The sequence below is a fragment of the Sceloporus occidentalis genome, unplaced genomic scaffold (genome assembly GCF_023333645.1).
Source record: "Sceloporus occidentalis isolate IW3139 unplaced genomic scaffold, rSceOcc1.0.p SCAF_131, whole genome shotgun sequence".
Classification (NCBI taxonomy): domain Eukaryota; kingdom Metazoa; phylum Chordata; class Lepidosauria; order Squamata; family Phrynosomatidae; genus Sceloporus; species Sceloporus occidentalis.
This window is the reverse complement of record NW_028317111.1, coordinates 359,519-377,892: the sequence shown is the minus strand read 5'-3', so window position 1 is coordinate 377,892 and position 18,374 is coordinate 359,519.

The following is an 18,374-nucleotide window of genomic DNA, read 5'->3' as shown; positions in this document are numbered from 1 at the left end:
CATAGACACCATTCAATATGTTTAATGTTATATATTCCAGAGTCAGTTATTAATTGGATGAATGTATGTTTTTAATTTAAGAAAACTTTTTGGAATGCGTTGTAAAATTATCTTTTATTCATATAGCGCCAACACTTTCCACTTCAAAACTAACATCATAAATTATATCTCTGCTCTAGACCTTAAAAATATCTTTATATATATATATATAATAAATGCATGTTATTTAATGAGAGGGGCAGAGGCTGTCAATGGAACAAAACTAAAAAGATTGATGTTTCTCATGGGACCGGCTCATGACCACCAGTGACCTGAATGCTTAGCGAGGTCTTAAAAATGCTTCATCATTTTCATGTTTTTCCGAGGATACTTCCAAAAAGTTAGAGAATGTTGTTTACCCCACGAAGGAAGAATGTATATTCCGTGCTGCACCCCTTCTGTACTCCACAGTCCCTCCGTTCCGTCAGACTTTCTCTCTGAAAACTAGACTTGCGCATTCGTCTTCGGGCGAACATGGAAACGAGCACGAAGAGGCCGTTTTTTTGTTCGTTCCGAAGACACGCCGAAGAGAATACAGTGCCGGCAAAACGTAGGAGAAGACGAAGACTCACAACCACGAAGAATCGAAGATTTCAAACAGGAGTGAGCTGATCTCGTCTGTCCAATCAGCTCACTCTTGTGATGTCACGCTAAGGGTCTCGTCCAATGCCTGTGCTGCTGTTTTTTGAATTCTGAAGGCGCCTTTATAAGACCAGAGCTTGCCTGAGAGATTCATTCATTTTTCGCTGTGACTGCTTTGGCAACACTGCTGTGCTGCATCCGAGCGTTACAGAGAGATTGTTCTGTTCTGTGTGAGACTGGTAAGCCTTAGCCTGCCATTTCTCACAGTGTACTTCATCCTCACTTCAGTGCTACTTAATATAATTAATAATAATAATTTGATTAATTTAATTTTTTTTATTTAATTTGTCATCAACTGTAGTGTAAGTGCTGTTGAGTTGACAGTGCACCCAGTGCCTCAGTGGCACTGGGGTGCCCTTGCCCTGGGCTGGCACTAGTGCCTATTGCCTGTCCTGCTTAAATAAATTAAATAGAATTTATAAATAATAATTTAATAGAATCTATAATTTAATAGTTCATTATTATATATATATATATTTGTCAGTCATATATATATATATATTCTATAGTATACTAGTGTAGAGTGTACTGTAGACATTCATCTACTAGTGTCTAATTTAAAATCAGTAATATTAATTAATATAATTAATAATTGAATTCATTATAAAATTATATATATATTTGTCAGTTATAGTTAGTAATAGTATACTAGTGTAGAGTGTACTGTAGACATGCAAGACATCTACTAGTGTCTAATCTAAAATCAGTAATATCAATAATTCTATAATTCTTTCTTGTCTTAATAGTTAATTAAATTAGCTATAAATAAAAGTAATAATATTAAATAATTACTACTAGCGTATAGTTCAGCTAATCTTATTAGTACTGGTGCTGCAGCTCTATAGTTTGTGCTTTGTTTTAGCAACAGCAAGAGACCAAGTCAATTTTTCTTAATTAATCTTTCATTTTATTTCATTTGTTTTGCTCACCTCAGTCCATCAGTGAAGTGAACTTGTTGGGCTAGTGAGTGCAGCCGCATAAGTGCTGTGTTTTTTTTTGATCAGCAAGCAGTGACGTTAACTGTTTTGCAAAGATTTTCTCATTTATTTTACATTTTATTTCAATTTTATTAAAAGTACCCTTAGTGTTTTGCTCACCTCAGTCCATCAGTGAAGTGAACTTGTTGGGCTAGTGAGTGCAGCAAGCAGTGAAGATAACTGTTTTGCTGTGACATTTTATTTTATTTCTAATTCTTTTCAAGAAAAATTGACTGTGACGAGCTGTACTAAGCAAAGCTTCAAGCTACTAGCTGTAGTACTAAAATAATTCTAATCTTCTTTAATCTTAATCTATAATATATTATAAATAATATATAACAATATAAATTCTAATTCATAATCTATAATATAAGTAATTCTAATTCTAAATTCTAATTCATAATCTATATTCTTCTATCTATAATACATAATATATAAGTAAATTAGTTCTAATCTATTAATATTATATAACTTAATATTAATTAATAAATCATATCTGATTTAACCTCACTTTAGCTTAGTGGGTTTGAGAGCGTCTGCCTAGAGGTAGACTTATAGTAAGGAAATATAGCTTTAGGCTAGCATAGTAGTAGGCTAAGCTCTTAGGCCCGTGTAAATTCAAATTAAAAATAAAATACTGCTAGTTATTAAATAGTTAATCTTGAGTTAATAATTTAAATAACTTTAGCACTTTGGCAGATTGCACACAGCACAGTGCAGTAGTGCATAGTTTTACTTTTTAAGCAGTAGCACTGAAGAGAACTTCCTCTAATTTTTTGTCTTTAATTCGTTTTTCCTTTTTTTTTATTTTTATTTTTTTTTATTTTTTTTATAGTTTTTTAAACACTACACTACACTACACACACAACACAAAATTTGAAATGGATCCTCCTTTTGGGACTAAGGAGGGACAAGCTCCATCTACCACCGCCACCACCAGCACCACCACCAGCACCACCACCAGTTCTAAGATGCAGCCTTTGCGTCAGTCTAGTCGGCCAAGTAGGCCAAGCTCTCGCTTATCATTTGGGGAAGCATTGCTTGAAGGATCATCAAGTAAAGGAAAGGCACCAAAAGCAGGCAGTAGTAGTGCGGCTAGGCCCACAAGCTCTATGGTTTTTTACGGAAAGCCTAAAGCACCAGAAGCACGTTCAAAGTTAAAGGGTAGCACAAGTAGTACCAGCCCAGTGACTAAAAAGAAGTGCCTTTTGCCCCAAGCAGCATCTTCCCCATCCACCAGCAGCATGCAAGGTACCAAGCAGAGCCAAATTAGCAGCAAGACTCAGAGGGGTCCCAAACCAAAGCGATCTCATTCCTTTGTAGGGAAAACCACCACCACCACCACCACCCCCACCTCTACCGCCTCTACCACCACTAGTGCTGCGCCTACTGTTCCCACTGGTACCGCCACGCCATGTCCTCCTAGTACCTCTAGCAAGCCACCAAGTCCTTACAAAATTTTTGTAAAGACAGTTAGAGAGAGGGCTACACATAGTGGAACTCCACCTAGCGATGTAGCAGAGGAGCCTGAGACTGAGAGGCCAAGTGCAGAGTCTATTCTTCCTGCTCGCACTACTACTAGTCACGAGTCTCACGACGATATCAGTCTTAGCTCCAGCCTAGCAGGAATTCCATTCGATCTGGCTAATGAAGAGCTAGACTATGAGCCAGAGGAAGTAGAGGAGATGAGTGGTCAGGAATCAGATTCCTCAGGGAGCAGTGTCCAAATGACTAGTGCACAATTTTCCCCTGAGCCTCCACCTTCTCCGCTACGATCATCACCACCACCACCACCACCAGCAGCAGCAGCAAAACCTAGCAAATCTAAAGCAATTAGCAGTCCCACTATGGCCAGTACTGTTACCACCAGTCCCACCACCACTAGTTCTGCCTCTGTTCATCCACCCCGAGCAGTAGGAGCAGCACCCAAGGCACACTCCAAGGCTATGCGCGCCCCAATTTGGGAGCACTTTGAAAATGTTGAAGAAGGGCGCTATGGAAAGTGCAAACATTGTGGGAAGCTAATAAGCAGAGGGAAAGTGTCTGGCCATTTTACCAGTGCTAGCATGAAGCATCACCTCAGCACTCAACACAACGCTGTGCTATTGGGGAAAGATGCAGAGGGAAAACTTAGTGCAGGCAGCATAGCTGGTGGCCGTGGAAAAACCCCAACAGCTTCTTCTTCTGAGCCAATAGCAGCAGCAGCAGCAGCAGCAGCAACTAGTGCTGGCAGCCAGAGACCAAGGCAGGTTGGAGCACTGCATGTCCAGCCCACCCTGGAACAATTTGTGGCATTCCAATCCAAAAGGTCAATGCCCAAACAGCAGGCCAATAAAGTAACGCGACTGATTGGTCAGTTCATTGCTGTTGGAGGGGCATCCTTCTCTATGATCGAAGGGGAGCCTTTCAAACAATTGATGGCGGCTGTGGCTCCACAATATACAGTTCCGTCACGTTCCACTTTCAGCAGGAACATTGTCCCCTCATTGTATCGGTCCTGTGTTGCAGCAGTGAAAGAGGAGCTTTCCAAGGCTGCTGGTCAGTGTGTTCATTTCACTACAGATTTGTGGAGTGCACCTAGCGGCCAGCATGCCTTTCTTTCTTTGACAGCACACTGGTGGCAGCCCGGTGTGTCTAAGGAAGCTGCTGCAGCAGGCTACCGATCTTTCCTTCTCCATGCAGAAGTGATGGATGAAAAGCACACTTCCCAAAATATTCTGCATGCGATGAGGAAAATGTTTAGCCTTTGGGTGGGAGCAGAGGCAGGCACCAATGTTGAAGTTGGTTTTGTGGTAACTGACGGAGGTGCCAATATGGTGAAAGCGCTGCGAGATGGTCATATTGTTGGTGTGCGCTGTGCAGCCCACATCATCCATCTTGTAGTGAAGGCAGCAATGTCAGAAGGAACTAATGTGGCAGCAGTAGTTCTGTCCCGCTGCAGAAAGATCGCTGGGCACTTTCACCATAGTGTTAAGGCTAGCCAACTTTTGAGGGAAGAGCAAGAGAGGTCAGGTCTTCCCGTACACTGCCTACGTCAGGATGTCAGTACTCGGTGGAACTCCACGTTAGACATGCTCGAGAGGATTTTGGAGCAGCAGAGGGCAATCCATAATCTTGCCTCAGAGCACAATATTGGGATTACCTCTCCATTGAATAGGGAGGATTGGACAGTGATCGCCCAGCTAGTGGCAGTCCTTAAACATTTCAGGGACGCCACCGAAAATTTAAGCTCAAACACTGCCAGTCTGGCCCAGGTAATCCCAGTGTTCTCCCATCTAGGCAGCAAGATGGATGTGTTCCTTGGAAACCGTGAGGCTGTTCAAGGTGGCACTCTACATCCTGACATAGCAGCCATAGTCAGGAAGCTGAAGGATCTGCTAAAAGTACACCTTCGCAAACGAATGGAAGAGAGTCCCGAAATGATGCTAGCGTGCCTTTGCGATCCAAGAATTAAGGGAAAGCTAGCTTTGAAATTTAATGTTCTCAGTAGCTACCGGGAGCAATTGGTCAACAAGGTGCGTGACTGGCAGCGTAAAATGGGAATGCTGTCCGAGGAGGGAGAGGTGCAGGAGGAGGAAGAGATGATGTGGTCTGCTACTCCTAGCAGCAGCATCAGCAGCAGTGCCACAAGCAGCACAACACAGCTGAGTGGAGCAGCTGCGTTTTGGGAAGAGGCACTTGGGAGTATAGTTGGACCATCTGACAGAGCTAGCAGCAGAAAGGAGAGTAGTGCTGCTGAAATGGTCAAACTTTACCTCTGTGAAGTTCCTTCTGCTCCTAATGTTGATCCTCTTAGCTACTGGGATGAAAAGAAGAGTGTGTGGCCTGCACTCTCATGGGTTGCGCAGCAGCTTCTATCATGTCCGCCAACCACTGTTCAAAGTGAGCGCGTGTTTTCTATGACTGGAAACATACTGAGTCCACAGCGCTCACGCATGGCACCTCATCTGATGGAGCAGATTGCCTTCCTTAAATTCAATCTGCCCAAGTTGGGTTACCCAGCTCTTAGCTTGGAAAGTTAATTTTTTTTATCTGTAATGTTTAAGGTAGTTTCTCCCCCTGGTTGCACGTGTTTGCGGTGTGGCAACGTCTGCTACCTCCGCCGGTGTAGCCAATTTACGCTAGGGCCTAGTGTCTGAGTTCTGGAAGTCCGCTCCCAAACGCCATGGACTGACAGACTTTCATGCTTTGCCCTGGGGTGAAACAGGTGAGCGGGTCGTCAATTGCCCACTCATTCACCTTTTTCCTTTTCCAACGGTGCTGCTGGTGGTGGTGCCAGCATCTTTTGCCAGTTCGCTTCCTGGCTGAAATCATGCCTCAAATGTCCCTAATGGAGAGGGTAGTTTCTCCCCCTGGTTGCACTTGCTGCGGTGTGGCAATGCCTGCTACCTCCGCCGGTGTAGCCAATTTACGCTAGGGCCTAGTGTCTGAGTTCTGGAAGTCTGCTCCCAAACGCCAAGGACTGACAGTCTTTGGATGCTTTGCCCTGGGGTGAAACAGGTGAGCGGGTCGTCAATTGCCCACTCATTCGCCTTTTCCAATGCTGCTGCTGCTGCTGCTGCTGGTGGTGCCAGCGTCTCTTCTCTGCCAGTTAGCTTCCTGGCTAGTGTCATGCCTTAAATGTCCCTAATGGAGAGGGTAGTTTCTCCCCCTGGTTGCACTTGCTGCGGTGTGGCAACGCCTGCTACCTCCGCCAATGTAGCCAGCTTACGCTAGGGCCTAGTGTCTGAGCTCTGGAAGTCTGCTGCCAAACGTCTAGGACTGACAGTGTTTGGATGCTTTGCTCTGGGGTGGAACAGGTGAGCGGGTCGCCAATTGCCCACTCATTCGCCTTACCCAATTCTGCTGCTGCTGCTGCTGCTGGTGGTGGTGCCAGCGTCTCTTCTCTGCCAGTTCGCTTCCTGGCTAGTGTCATGCCTTAAATGTCCCTAATGGTAAGGGCAGTTTCTCCCCCCTGGCTGCGTCTGTTTGCGGTGTGGCAACGCCTGCTACCTCCGCCGGAGTGGCCAGCTTACGCTAGGGCCTTGTGTCTGAGCTCTGGAAGTCTGCTGCCAAACGTCTAGGACTGACAGTGTTTGGGTGCTTTGCCCTGGGGTGAAACAGGTGAGTGGGTCGCCAATTGCCCACTCATTCGCCTTTCCCAATTCTGCTGCTGCTGCTGGTGGTGATGCCAGCGTCTCTTCGATGCCAGTTCGCTTCCTGGCTAGTGTCATGCCTCAAATGTCCCTAATGGTAAGGGCAGTTTCTCCCCCCTGGCTGCGTCTGTTTGCGGTGTGGCAAAGCCTGCTACCTCCGCCGGAGTGGCCAGCTTACGCTAGGGCCTAGTGTCTGAGCTCTGGAAGTCCGCTGCCAAACGTCTAGGACTGACAGTGTTTGGATGCTTTGCTCTGGGGTGAAACAGGTGAGTGGGTCGCCAATTGCCCACTCATTCGCCTTTCCCATTTCCTTTTCCATTTCCATTTCATTATTTTCCTTCTGATACACAACCAACCAAACATAACACACACAATAACACAAATAACACAGTGACATAACACATAACACACATAACACAGTGACAAGTGACAACACACATAACACACATAACACATACACGTACAATGCAAAAATCACAAGGACCTTTCCTCTTGTTATTTGTCCTGGCCTTCATTTCTACACTCACTAGCATTAACGCTATAACTCACACTTCATACTATAACATTTTTCCATCCACATACCTGCCAACAGACCCAACTTTTTCAGGGACAGTCCTACTTTTTTCCAGTCCTGTCCCATCTAATTTAGCTAAACTAGGTATGCAAATACACGTTGGTAGTTATAGCTCGGTAGGTAGCACTAGTATAAACATTAAATAAATATAATAAAGTACTAAATAATAAATCTAACTTTAAAATACATTTAAATAAACCCCTAATTTTTTTTTAAAACCCATTAAAATTAAATTATTATTTAGACATAATACATCTTTAACCAAAGCAGTGCACTGCTACTAATCTTAAACATAACCGTACATTAACCCTAAGCTATTTTTTAGTTCTTGTCCAACATTTTTCCATCCGCATACCTGCCAACACACCCAAGATTTTGGTGGACAGTCCTGCTTTTTTCCAGTCCTGTCCAGTAAAAGTTGGGTTGTTGCAAAGTATGCCATTGTAAATAGGTAGCAAATGTTAGGCATGTATTACAAGTGGTCCAAAATCAATTTAAAAATGTAAAATAATCCCTATTCTTTTATTAAACATCTATGGATGTGTGATTGTGTATGATAAACGGAGGCCAAGTTCCTTGGAGCATTTGTCTCTAGGTCATTTTGTGTACAGTACACCTCAGTACGTGTGTGCAACTCTATTGGTCGTTTCGGCAGGGGGCTGGCCTGCCATCAACGAATGAAGTGCGTTCTGCAATTCACTAGTTGATGCCAGACCAGCCCCCTGCCGAAACGACCAATAGAGTTGCACACACGTTCCTTCACGGCAGCTGCTGCTGCTCCGATGTGTTGTTAACCCCGTATTAACCCCTGCAAGGCAACCGGGAAGGAAACGAAGATTAAACGAGCACGAAGAATGTCCGCGAATATTCGCCCGAAGAGAAGACAGGAACGAAGGTTTTTCCCCCCCGAAGACGAGCACGAAGACGAACACGAAGAGCCCCCTGGTGCCCAAGTCTACTGAAAACCCACTTTTCAAGAAGCGTATAAGCTTTCCTCCCAACACTCTCAGCCATCAACCTCTACAGATCATCCGGACCCCATTCAACTCATCCCTATCCAAGCCGTCGTCTCCTACTGCTTCACCTCCCCCTCCACCACCGACTAGATTGTAAGCTCCCAAGAGCAGCGCCCCTGTCTCCTTTTGTACCCGTTTCTTCTTGTGTGTGACTTTAAATTATTCAGCTGATTGTAACAGCGCTACAGACTGTGCTGGTGCTATAGTAATAAATGTAATATTAGAGGACTAACCCTTCATTCATCCAACAAATTGTCGCTTGAGCAGCCAATCAGTGGCAGGTTATGTGCTCCCATTAAAAGGGGCACCATCTGTACCTATGATGGCTGGAGTGTCTGTCCCTTTAACTGGTTTAACGTGATCCCTAAAGGGCCAAAAGGGCCGCCCTTCAGGTTTACTTTAGCGGTGTCTGCAAGTGTCATTGTGCATGAGAGCCGGTTATGACCCCCCCCATCTTCCTTTCATAAAGTTATATAAAAGATGGAGGGCGACAGGGATCACAGTGGGTCATGGCCGATCATACATCAGAATGCACGCTGGGGGCCCGCTCAACTGGCCTGGACTGGGGACCCCACCAGAGGAAAAGTTCCAAGGGCCCCATTATTATTAAAGATGGTCTCCCTAGTGTTTATTATTATTATTATTACTTTATTGTTTGTAGTTTGTTTGGAAGCAGGCTGCTCGGACAGCAAATTATTTTTAGGGTTACGCACGCACCCCTGGATAGCGCTATCACCCATTTATAGCGTGCAATACACACATTTCTGCCCCGTTACAATGGAGGGAATCAACTTCCTGCGTACAATGTGAGGAAGAAGGGCTGCCGCCCTGCAGGGCCGTCACATTGAGATGACCATGATTGAATCCAGCACTAAAAGCACCCGTGTCATTATTATTATCGTTCAGTTATTTAGGAATGCATGATCGGGGCAGTTCATACACATTTCCCATGATCCCTCAGTGCAGAGCGCTTCGACTCCTCTCAACCTAAACAGGAAGTTCTAACCAGCTTCCTGTACTCTAACGGCCCATTTATAGCAGACGGCATCTAAGCTTTTAGTACCCGACATTTGAAGCTGTACAGGTCCTCTGCAACATTACCACAAATTACTGCTTTCCTAGCTGCCAACAGCCCCGCATTTTCCAGATCAGTCCCAACCAATGGACTTATGTCCTGGCAGCTTTCTTCACCAATGTCTTTACTAAAAATGTCCCGTTTATTGGTGCTTTCTACAGATTATTTAGCATTATGAATGCAGAAAAATGGGAAGAACTGGGACGTTCCATGAAAGGGGTTCCCTGATGACATCATAATTCTTTCCCACATAACATAGATGAAGTCACGTGGAATGTCTCGCCACGCCCACTCTCAGGTTTTGGGATATTGTTCAGATTGGTTCAAATATTATATTTACACACTGTTAGAGCCCCGGCAGAGGGCTATAAACCCAGGGAGCTTCTAGAACTGCGCAGAGCAACAGAAAATGACAGTTAATTTGTATATTAATATAAAAAAACAAGATTTTTTGTTTTCTGGTGAAAAAATTAAGATTGGGAATAATTACAAAGCATTTAAATAATATATAGAAAAAAATAAAGATTATTATTTACCCCACCTATGAGCAAACTGGCGGTAATCATTCTAGTGGGCTACCTAGAATAATACACCCAGCATAATATAAGTAATATAATATACGTAATTTGTAAAAGATGGTAGGTAAGCAAAACAGCCTCCCAGCAGAGGTGGTAGAGGTTAATACAGTAAGGGGGATTTAAACATGCATGGGATAGACAACGACTGATTAACGTCTTTACAGCAGGAAAAACGTGTGACTAGATGAACCGAATGCCGTCAAATTGAATGTTTTTTATAATTGAAAGTCCTTATATTGATTCATAAAAATTCCTTTAAACAGCATATAGTACCCCAAATAATTTTTATTATTATCTAGGAATTAGGGTTAAAAAAATGTTCTGTCTTGACTTTAGGAGGACCATAAATTGAATTTTTAGTAATTTATTTTTAACATTTTCTTTGAATATTTCATGAACGTATTTTAAGGGAGAGATTTCTCGGAGACCTTGTCGCGCGTGACGGGCATTTCTATTCACCGGGATCAATAGCCGTCGCTTTTAGGCTTTAATCCAATAACCCCACGGACGGAAAGCTCAGATTTCCTAATCAATTATATCCGTCTGATCACAAAAAAAGATCACATATATTCTGGAGCAAACGCATTATCCTAATCCCCAACCCAAAGGAGAACATTTCAAAGATGGCGGATGTTACATCATCAAAATAACTAGATCTTAATTAAAATACACCGCTTGACGGAGAAATCCCCTCCAGGCTCTAATATGCCCCACAGTTATTTTGTGCGGCTTTAATGTTATAGACCTAGAGTGCTAGAGAGTCAATCATTTAAAGATAAGGCCCAAGTAGGGAAGGCAAGATGGCGGCAGCACGTCGTTTTATTTGCAATACCACGCACGGCCAGAGGGGGCAGCGTGTGGTCGATTAATTTCATGTCCGACAGTAAGGGTTTCCAATGTGACCAGATTACACATGTTCCCTCCGTAAGAGTCCTATAGAGTTTATGCCAGCCTGTGGGGCCTCTTCACAGATGTATAGGGGCCACGGACGTCTATGTAACTTTTTGAGGGAGGAGTGACAGATTCCTGAATTCACAGGTGTATCTGGATTATTTGCCATAGACCTGACATTTCATTGCCTTAGGTCAAGGATGTTAATTCTTATGTCCAGTGGGCAAGCAGGACATATCTTGGACCCCCTTTTCAGTTGTCTGTAAAGCAGCAGCCTTGCGGTCGGAGACCGAGTGTCTTCTTTTAATGGTTATTTGTTGCCGTTGCATCTTTGAGCTTTGGGAGCCAAACAGATTTCAATAGAAGATCATTTCTAACTAAATTGTTACTATTTTTTAGCAACTGGTGCATTTGTAAACTTAGTAAATGTCACCATTGGCCTTAAAAGGACAGTTTAAGGTCCCTGACAGCCCCACTATAGAATGCATATTAAAGTACTCTGTAATTAACCTTAATCCTCCTTTGGGCCAAACGGTTCCCATCTACGGCCAAATTCTATGTCATGCCCCAGCCCTCCGCCACGTAAGAACACGCATCGCCGCGTACAGCGAGCTATGGAGGCTGTGCTGACTTAGGGGCCGGATGGGGAGATCCCAAACGTCTCTTGATATCAGCCTATTGAGCAGTGGTGCACTAGTGAGCCTGATCACCCCATACAGATTACAGGGCACTGTCTCAGAATTTGAGAGCCCTCTTTAGCTGTGTCCTTTCCTCTCATAGGAGACTAAATACTAATCCATTCCACTGAAATATCCCATCTGGATTATTGCAACTCCTTACCCATTATCCTGCCTTTCAATCCATTCAGAACATCTCTGCCGGACTAATTTGCTTACCCTGTTTCTCTCCATCTGCTGCCAGACCCTCTGCGGGCTCCTCATACCCCCCAGAAAAAAAAAAAATATAATCCTGAAAAGAAACCCTCTGTCCTGCCCACCTTTAGGACCACCACCGTAATGACTTCTTCAAACCACCTTCACCGTAACCCAGCCAGTCCCTCTCCTTCCATCTCCTTCCCCCTCAACCTCTCAATAGACTGTAAGGTTGCGGGACCAGGTCCTTCTTCTCCCCTGACCCACGATGCCAATTTTGTATCTTGCCAATAATGTTACTGTTAAAGCAAAAGCTATATGTTTTAGTTTTTTTATAGTTTTAATAAATGAATGTAATCGCACTAAAAAGATATATGATGGAAACAACCGCGAGCCGCTCTCTTCTCTGGAGCCGTGATGATGAATCTTCCTCAATGGCTCAGTAAAGCCTTCCTTATTATTAACTCCGCGCTTTCAAACATAACACCGCTAATTGCTATTACATAGAATCGAGCCATACGAATGCGTCTATCGACTGATTTCTACATAAATCACCCATTTTCTCATTTTTCCCCCGTGTTCTATCTGTTGGATGAGGTTCTCCTTATTTGATATTCCATTTGTTAGTATAGAGCGTTCCGTTATAAAACATGTAGAACTTTAAGGTTCTTCTTTTAGATTTCTCCTAAGCCAACCAAATAACTTGGCGTTTTGGGAGAGTGAAAAACACTGGCAGGTTTCTCCAGCGTAAAGGGCTGACATGGCCCTGTATAATGTATAATTTAATGCGTAAGGAAATCTCTCTGATTTAACTATACATTATACAGGGCGGGCCAAGCTCTTCCAGCAGCCAAAGCTTACTGGGGTTGGACCGTCATGATCTAATAGTGAAGTCAAGGAGGTGAACTCCAGCAAACTCTCCTTTTAGTGAATAAATGCCTTTTGCTGCTGCTGGTATATATTTTTGCTTCCCTTTTATGTTTCCATATATATTTTTATCTATTTTGACATAACATATAATATATATAATATATATATATATATATATTAATTTTATAATAATATTGATAATATAATAATATTTTTTGAACAAAACTACTTTTTTAGTAATTTTTTGTTTTTTTTTAATCTTTGTGCCACTTAGATGGGCTTATCCCTGCTGGGCTGATTGTTGCCCGGTCCTCAGCTGGAAGAAAACCTAAATATTAGTGAAGAGCGTTCAGTGAAGATATTTATACCAAAATAAAAAAAAAACTGCAGCCCACACGCGGCGAAAGCGCACTTTTGGCCCATCGCAGATTGCCGTGTAGCGTGTTAAAAGCTGATTTCACATCTGTGAATTTGTAGGAAGTTGTAAAATGCCCTGAAAGGTGAAAATGGATGCAATTTGTGCTACCGCTTCCACAAAAACCCTTTTCACACTTTTTTTTTCTATCTGATTTTCTTCTCTTGTGTCAGCTGTAAAAAAAAAAAAGAATGCTTGTAGATTAAAATAACTTTGATTATTGATATATTTTGTATTATAGGCAACATTCCGTTCTGTAACTCTGCTTTCCAGTTTGCACCATAGGAGCTAAAGATTGCTACATGACAGCTTGTGACATCCTAGCATGATAAGTATGACATCACCTATTTGGTCGTATAACTGCCTGGTTATCAACTCATCGCACTTTTAGCTTATTTATTAACTTATTAGCTCTAAAGGGTTCATTCTTTAAAGGGACAGTCGTCAGGAGAGTTTGAAGCAGAGCTGTGGTTTAGGCTCCTTCACTTCACTATTCATTATGAAGGGCTGAGCTGGCCTAGTATAATGTATAACTCAATGAGTAGGAGATCGAAGAAATGTCACTGGTTTAACTATTCATTCCACAGGGCCAGTCAAATGTTTCCTTCAGGAGAAGCTCCCTGAGGTTAGACCTTCATAAAGTAAAATGAGGTCAAAGAGTTGAAACCACAACTCTCCTACAAACTCTCCTGACAAGTAATAAACCCAACTGGACCAGTGACTCCTAGATGTTTTAGTGAATAAAACCAGCTTTGCTCCACTGCCCGTGTATGACTATAAACCACACGCCGAGAAACCATGCTTGGTTACTTTATGGCTGCCTCCTGATGTCACGGGTTCACAGAATAAGCCTCTTCCATTAGGATATGTGTTGAACTGGCACTTTCCTGGGGCAGGTCTGGGGCGTCTTCCAAGTTAAACACGTCTCTCCTGGGGATTACTAAGGAACCAGGCCAAAGGACCTGTTGGTCCAAATTCTGATGAAGCCCTCTTCAACCTTCCAGGGACACAAGGACCTCATCCTGGGTTGGCCTGTAAAGGTCAAAGCGGCAGGGTTCTTCACAGGGTGACGGAAGTATGAAAAAAAGGCTCGACACAACGACAATATGTATAAACAAGACTTTTCAACACTGCAGACTCAATGTGACTCTTTATTAGACTGTGACAACGTTTCTACCCAAAAGGTCTTCGATTATAATCCTTGGGCTTTGCCTTGAAATGTTCCCTTGCCCGCGCATGACGGTCTCTATACTAGTTGGGATTTCCCTGTTCCATGCAGAATCTTATTTCTTGTTTCTACATATTCTGCCAAGAGTCTGAGTGTAATTAGGACAGTGTGGATATTTTTTTTTTCATTTTTATCTTCTCAACTAAATTGTGCCGAAACCGTTTGTTCGTAATTTGTACCGTTCCTGAATGAATTCAATATACGCTCGCAATGTGATGTTAATTGAAATCACATACTGAAAATAAGTATTGTTCTTCTCCGCTTATTACCATGGGAAAAAAAAGTACATACTTGGCATGTGTCAAGTACAGTTTACCAGAAACCCTTTTCCCTAGTTTGTGCAAAATTGGAAAGAACCAATAATGGTTTTTTTTTTGCCTTCTTTTGGATCAACAGCAAGAAATAAACGGATATCTAACTATGTAACTATGTAACTATGTAACTATGTAATATGCAAGTTCATACAAATGTAACAAGGACATTGATATGTGCTTGACATGTAATTATATATCACACCCAAGAGGTCAACAATCGGCTCAGGTGACCAACTTTGAAGCGGCAGGGATTCTTCAATTGTTAAATTAGCACAAAGACCAAATATCCATTTGGAAAGTAAGGATGCATTCTTGTCATTCCATAGGGTTTAATAATAAGAGTGATAATAATAATATTAGTAATAATGACAATAACCAATTTTGCCTTAGAAGAGAAGAAAAAGTCCCACTCTAAAAGCAATCAGATTTTTTTAGGGCTTGCATGAAATGAAATTCACCATTATTTGGCTAAAAAAGAGTTTGAAGAAAGAAAACCCTGATTTTTTACTTGTATTCTTAAACTGACGTTGTTTCTTTGGTGCATACGCTCACTGGTACACCTTGCTAGTACCAGGTTGGACCCTTTTTTGCCTTCAGAACTGCCCTTTTCTTTGTGGCGTACCTTCTACAAGGTGCTGGAAACATTCAATTGGTACTAAAGGGCCCAAAGTGTGCCACTAGCCTGAACCGTTGATGGATCCATGCTTTCATGTTGTTTACACCAAAGTCTGTTCCTGCCATCTGAATGTCACAGCTGGAATCGAGACTCCTCAGACCAGGCAGCGTTCTTCCCGTCTTCCATTGTCCAGTTTCCTGTTCTTAGCTGATAGGAGTGACAGGAGTGGCACCCGATGGGGTCTTCTGCTGCTGTAGCCCATCTGCTTCAAGGTTCGACATGTTGTGTGTTCAGAGATGGGATTCTGCATACCTTGGGTGTAACAAGGGGTTATTTGAGACAATGGGTTGTCTGCCCATTCTTCTCTGACCTCAACAAGGCATTTCCATCCACAAAACTGTCGCTCACTGGATATTTTCTCTTTTTCAGACCATTCTCTGTAAACCCTAGAAGACAGTTTGGGTGGAAATCCCAGTAGATCAGCAGTTTCTGTCTGAAATACTTAACCCAACAACCATGCCAAGTTCAAAGTCACTTAACTACCCTTTCTTCCCCATTCTGATGCTCAGTTTGAACTTCAGCAAGTTCTCTTGAGCGCGTCTACATGTCTAAATGCATTGAGCTGCTGCCATGTGATTGGCTGATTAGCTATTTGTGTTAATAAGCAATTGAACAGGTTACCTAATACAGTGTCCAGTGAGTGTATGTTTATATATCATGACATAATATATAAGAATATATAATGTGTACACATATATAAATATGTATATATATTTCTTTAATTTTAAATGTAATTTTTAACAATATATTTTTATATTCAGTCTTATTTTGTTTTAGCCGCAGAGAAATCATCAACCAAGGACACATTCTCGTCTTTCAATTTACGAAATAGCAGAAACGCATTTGTTTAGGAGGCACAGAATGAACATTTTAATTATAAGAAATAAGATAGCAGCTTTTTACCATTTACACCTACGAATATACATTTGAAATTACACAATTTACACGGTGGCCTTGGTGATGTACATACTTATACTGGACAATAGAAACCGAGTGATCTTTAGTTCCGCTTCCACCCCTCCATTATTAAGCCATCACATGAAGCTGGGAACATGGTCGGGTGCGTGGGGTAACCAAAGAAAAGGGTTTGGGAAGAAAATAGACAGATGCATGAAGGTACGGACAGCCCACCTTAACGCTGGCTGAGCGCTATCAATAAATACTGCGGATTAAGTGACATTAAATAACTCTACGTTCTATAAAGTATTAGACGGAGCTTAAAGTAAATACGAGAATATTTTTAATCTTCTTGAATTTAAATTTGAATTTAAATTTAAAAAAAAAATCTGAAATAAAATGATTGTCAAGACTTCTACTTGACCGATTATTAAAAAATAATATAATATAATATGCCTAAAAAATAAAAATAAATATATAACAAAATAAAAAAAAAAAAAAAAAAAAATATGCATAAAAAATAATATATTGGATCATTTATGATGGTTTTGCCTCATCCGTTACTCATCCTCTCCAGTTTAAGGCTATTATTTAATTAACCTTTAATATCTTTTGGTGACTCTGTCCTTGAGACACGCCGCGTTTCACCTCCATCATTCTCGGTCCTGAAATATTCTACCAGCGTACGCCGGATAACTTCCTATATTGGAATTTTCTAAAGGTCACTAAGGATTCTGCATTCACATTTCCGATTAACAACACGAGACAGCCTGTCAGCGGTGAGATATTAATTAAGGAGGGGGGGGGGGGAAAGCTTTGGGGTCAATTTAATGCGTCCGCAATCAGTATTAGTTGTCTGAAGCTTTTTGCCCACTGAATCAGAAAATTCAAGTGTAAATGGACCGGTGATTTCAGTGACACCGCTAAGTGCCGGGAAGAGCAACATTTTCTTTAAGGGTGAGAAAAATAAATGCGTCATTCTATATTAACTGTTAATGTCCCAGGAAGAACAGAAATGAGATTTTATTAAATAAGTTAATAAATAAATAAATAAAGCAAAATGTCTAAAGGTCTATAGCGAGGACATAAAGTTGCAGACCAGCAGCCATCTCTCTCTTCATGTGTATTCCTTTACAAACACACGTCTTAAGGGCTGTGGGGTATTCTGGCCTAGGGGGGCAGGAGCCAAGGCCAAAGTAGCCCCCTTTAATGCCACAGAGGAGAACAGGGTTCCCAATCTTTTTCTTCTGGTGCCACATTACCCGAAGGGACCTGTTGAAGCCAGCTGGATCTTCTTAATATGGGCCAAGGATAATTGACTAAGTGTGTTGCACGTATGGCCGAGTATATGTGTCAATCCTTGAGTGTCCGCAAGCAGCTGGGTTCTTTAATTAATACATGTTTTAAAAATCCTATATATTTATTTTTCTATTTTTTCCCCCAAAAGGAATTCAAAATAGGAATGCCAATTGATTTAATATGAGCAAATTTACACATTTTAATTTATAGAATCACATCGGTGAGATATGACATAAGGCAGCAATCACTGTGATTCCTGAAGGCTGAAATCCTGCCCGGAATTAATTATTCGGTCATGTTAAACCATAATTCTAGGTTGGGGGGGTCACAAAAGAAGTACCGATACCGATGTTTCAGGGTGTTTCTAGCAGAAATACTGTAAATGTGGTTATTTATTATAACATATTTGGAATAAAATAACTCATAAAATTATTCAAAATGTAAAATTGTATCCATCAGAGTTCTGGAAACATTAAATCTACCTGATTATTTTTTACTGTAAATCTAAATTTGTGAAATATGTACAATATTTTCCCATGGGTGGCTGCAAGTAGAGATGTAAGCTGCTTCGGCTGAATTAATTTTGCTGACATCCATACCTTGACATTAATTAACAAAAAATGATCTAATATCCTTACGGTAATCGGTAGAAGCGGTCATAGCGTGACTTAACGGGAAGAAGCTCTTTCCGCCTTCGGGTTCCATGCAAAAGGTATTTAATATGCCACAGTCGGTAACAAGTCGAAAATACTTGTGGGGGGAGAAACATCTCATCATCTATATAATGCAATCAAATATTAATATATATATATAATAAATTCTTATCACATGGAAACAGACTCAGAAATGGAGGTTATTGTCTTCTGGATCAAGATG